This window comes from Eulemur rufifrons, chromosome 28 (genome assembly GCF_041146395.1).
Source record: "Eulemur rufifrons isolate Redbay chromosome 28, OSU_ERuf_1, whole genome shotgun sequence".
NCBI lineage: Eukaryota > Metazoa > Chordata > Mammalia > Primates > Lemuridae > Eulemur > Eulemur rufifrons.
The window spans coordinates 43,669,634-43,674,499 of record NC_091010.1 but is presented as its reverse complement, the minus strand read 5'-3'; positions in this window follow the sequence as shown (position 1 = coordinate 43,674,499).

Here is a 4,866-nt window from a genome sequence, read left to right as displayed (position 1 = left end):
CTGTTCACAGTTTACCATCTGGAGGCAGTACACCCTTTTCTAGCTGGGAGAGGCAGGGAAGAACACTGTTCGATCCAGAGGTGAAACGGGAGTTGATTGGAGATTTTAAATAGTCAGCTTCCGAAAAATCATCTCAGCATGTGTGATGCTGATGGGGCCATGGTGTCAGGACTCACAGGGAAAAGGCAGCAGGTGTGTATCCCCTGCTGCAAAACAGGCAGGCAAAGAGGCCTCCATTTCTCTCCCGCCCTGAGCTTGGAAGGACGCTCAGTGAGGCTGGCTCAGACCTTCCCAAGTCATGATGCTCCTGTGGATTTGAAGGCCCCTCCTCACAGAGGTACCCACATCTCCACCTTCTGCCTTTACCCCTCCCCAGCTCAAGTCCTGCATTTTCTCCTGCCAGCTGGATACTTCCATCTGCCTGCCCTACTGTACCATCAAACTAAATGCAGAATTATTTGTTCTTAGATGCCCAAACCGGCCTTTCTCCTGACTTTCCTGTGTCTCTTAATGGCAACAGCATGGTCCTAGTCACCTCAAAGGTCATCTTTGGTCCCCTCCTGCCTAGGACCTTGTATTCCAGCAGAAGGCAAGTCTTGCCACACCTTTCTATATGAGGACGGTGCCCCGATCTGGCACACTTCCTGGCTCTCAGTGATTAATAAATATTTGTTGAATGAATGAATGAGTTGATGAATCAAATACCTCTTCCTCTCCATTCCTCATGGTCACCTCCCTAGTTCCGGCCCTTATTACCTCACACCTGGTTGAATGCAGAAACCTCTCAACTGGTTGTTCTGCCTCTGATCTTTCTCAGCTCCAGTTCCTCCTGCTGCTGCCACCAAACAAGTTGTCCTCACCTGCCACCTCCACTCCCCTGTTTAAAAACCTTGCTGACTCCTCACTGGCTAGTGCATATAATTCAGAATCACGAGCTTAGCTTCCAAGGCCACCACACTCTAGCCCGAGTTAACATCTCTAGCCTGTGACTAAAAACACTCATGTTCCTGACCCTTTGTCCTGTCCTCACACATCTTGCACTTGAACAGCTCCATTCCATGGCAATACCTAGGTCATTCTCTTGATCTGGGCTGATGTTGCCTTTTTTTTTTTTTTCTGGAGACACAATCTTGCTCTATTGCCTGGGCTACAGTGCAGCAGTGTCATCGTAGCTCACTGCAACTTCAAACTCCTGGATTCAAGTGATCCTCTTGCCTCAGCCTCCCCAGTAACTGAGATTATAGGCACATGCCACCATGCCCAGCTGATTTTTCTATTTTTTGTAGAGATGGGGTCTCACTGTTGCCCAGGCTGGTCTTGAACTCCCAGCCTCAAGCGATCCTCCTACCTCAGCCTCCCAGAGTGCTAGGATTACAGGCATGAGCCACCATGAGCCATCAGAAATGGCCTGATGTCACCATTTCTATCCTCCAAATCTTCCCATCTTTCTGGACACAGCTCACATCCCTTCTCCTCCATGAAGTGTTCTCAGGTCATGCCATCCCTGAATCCTCTAGTCCAGGACTTACTATCTATGCTATTGTTGGATAATTAATCATGTTCTGCCTTGTTCCATCTTTTATTTTGTTGCAGTGAACTTATTGTTTATCCCTTGTATTGTTGTTGTTGTTTTAGTCATTTTCTATGCTTATCTTCACTTTCTCACTAGATCGTATGATCTTGCAGGGGAGACTGCTCTTAGTTACTTTTTTGCTGGGGTGTTTTTGTACTTCATCTGTCCCCTCCTGCACATCCACTCCCCACCATGACATGTGACTCCAGCCAGCCATTCATAGTACCCAATCCCCTTGTCACATTGATTATTCCAGGGATGATTCATCATGGTCCATGAGCCCAACTACTCCAACCGCAGGCTTTTCCTAGTAGTTGTCTAACTGAAGCGAGTGGGGAAAGACCACTCACTGCTGGGTTCTCAGAATGGACAGGTGTGATTCTGGGACCACTATGCTCCACTATAGGTGGAAAAGGGTGGTCTGGTCTGCAGTGGGAAAAGATGTGGCCAACACCCAGAGAGAAGCAGTCAGAAATGAGAAGAGAGAATCTGATGACAGCTCTTGGGTCTCTGGATCAAAATGTACTTTGATATTTTAATTACCAAGCCAACGGATTTCCCTTAGAGGCCAGTACACCTTGATGAATGAAAGGAATGGACCCCTTTTATTAATTATGGATGTGCCATTTTATTACTTTATTTTCATGAAAATTTTCTGAGGCTAAGTATGCTATTAATCATTTTAGACAATTTTGAAAATACAGAAGTTTAAAGAAAAAAATGAATATCCATTTCCCATCACCCAAAGTTACTACTACCTACATTCAGCTTGATTTTCTCGTTTTAATCTTTTTTCCTATGAATATACTTTTTATAAAGCAATGTCATTGTACTGTATGTTCAGTTCTATGTTCTGCTTTTCTCTGTGATCATTATATTGTAAGTGGTTCAGCATTCACTGTTTTATAAACTAGTCTTCAAATTTGTTTACGTTTTTCTTTTAAAAATGTTCTCTTTATTTTTCTTACTTTTGAAGAGAGGGCTAAGGTGAGGGAGAAGAGGGAGGAATCAGGTAAAAGGCAAGAGAGATGCCAAGGAGAATACATGAGAGAGAAAACAAAGAAAGCAGAGATGACCCTAATTTCCTTCCCTATACTTATACTTCCATGTTTTATCCTGGCTGCTTCTAGAGATTTAAGGCACCGTCGTGCTTGTGGCCTTAGACCAGCTCTCCAGTCTTTCTTCAGCGGTGGTGGCTGCAGCGGCTGCTGTTGTTCCATGCGCCTGTGTCCCTGAGGCTGAGCCAGAGCTGGCTTCTGCAGGCTGCAATGCAAGATGGCCAATTCGCAATCCTAGCAAAATCAATCTATTGGAAACTAATGAGGCACAAATAGTTCATGCACTTTGAGGCTGATCTGCCAAATGAGATAAACAGGGCTCAATCAGCAGGCAAAATCAATGATGCAAAAATGCATTTCAATCTAACGTTATTTCCCCCTGGGATGCCCACGACATCACATTCTATTGTTTTGATGCTTCTGTGGCAATTCTTGTCTAAGCTTCTGTAGGCCAGGCCAGGAGAACTCCCTCACCCAGGGTTTTATGCTCCCAGAGGCTGGTAAATGCCAAGGTTTGGTGGTTAAGACTGAGAGGCCTGGGCAGTCAACATGTGCAAGAAGTGAGGACTTTCTGTTTTGTAAGCAAACATTCACCTCCACATTTCTAAACCACACTTTGTACCAGCCTCTGTGCGAGGTGATATAATTAGCAAGTAACATAATTATGAACTTTCCAAGGGAGCAAATCACAAAAGTATTGTATTATTAATTTACATTTATAAAACACAAAATATAGAGTGATGTTTTAAAAATCATTTTAAAATGATTTTTGTGCCACTAAGTTTATTTCCCCTTAAATATTATACTAGTGAAATATAATGATTGTGAAAAATTTAGAAACTGTTGGTAAGCAAAAAGAAAAAAGTTAAGCTATCTCTATTAAATTTTATTTATATTCTCTGAATTTCTTTCCATGCAAAATTATTTTAAAAATGAGACTGTATAATTAATGCTGTTGTATAACCTACTGTAAAAAATTTTAATATATTGGAGTTGCCCATTCCAAACATGCCTTTTCCCTTGTCGTCGCTGTGCCTGGGAGGGCCAGACATCTGCTGACACCCTGTGTGTTTGGAAGCCCATTCAGTCCTTGGGAAGCCTGATTAGAAGGGATAGTTTGGGGCCAGGTGCAGTGTCTCATGCCTGTTATCCTAGCACTCTGGGAGGCCACGGCGGGAGGATTGCTTGAGGTTAAGAGTTTGAGACCAGCCTGAGCAAAAGTGAGACCCCCATCTCTACTAAAAATAGAAATAATTAGCCGGGAACTACTAAAAATAGGAAAAATTAGCCGGATATGGTGGTGGTCACCTGTAGTCCCAGCTACTCAGGAGGCTGAGGCAGGAGGATCGCTTGAGCCCAGGAGTTTGAGGTTACTGTGAGCTAGGCTGATGCCACAGCACTCTAGCCTGGGCAACAGAGCAAGACTCTGGCTAAAAAAAAAAAAAAAAAGAATGGATGGTTTGACTCAGGGAATTGAGGAAGGGATCAGGAAACACCAAGTCTGACCCTGCATAGGAGTCGTCCTGCAGAAACTGGGGCCCAGGAAAGGAGCTGAGTCCAACAGACCTCACCAGTCAACTAGCTCCACCGAAGCCTCTGAGGATAAACAACCAACCAACTTCCCCTATGGGGCATCAGGTTAAACCCAAGGCCGGTCAGCAAACCGAGGCTGAGACCAAGGCCCAGTCTAATCAATAAGGCTCAGGGTGAGGCCATCTGATGTCCTGGAGGACCTATGGATAATCTGAGATAGTTAACTCTCTCCTAGAGGGAAGGACTGAATCAGTTTATGCCAGGCGCAGTGCCCGGCAGAGTGGAGATTCAGCAAATATTTGTTGAATAAAAGAATGATGGTTCTACTTCTTCCTAGATATTCTTCTAGTTTTAGCTCAGATATTTATCTCCTCCAGAAAGCTTCCTTAACCAACACCACTTTACTAGTCCTCTGTACCCTCTGACCTGGATAAATGCCCTCCACCAGGATCCATGCAACTCAACAATAAAAAAAAAAAATCATCTAACTGTAAAGGGAAAAAGATTGAATAGACATTTCTTCAAAGAAGATACACAAATGGCCAGTAAGTACATGAAAAAATGTTCAACATCATTGGTCATTCGGGAAATGCAAATCAAAACTACAATGAGAAGCCAGCGTGGTGATGAGTGCTTGTAGTCCCAGCTACTCAGCACGAGGCTGAGGGGGGAGGATTGCTTGAGCCCAGGAGTTTGAGGATG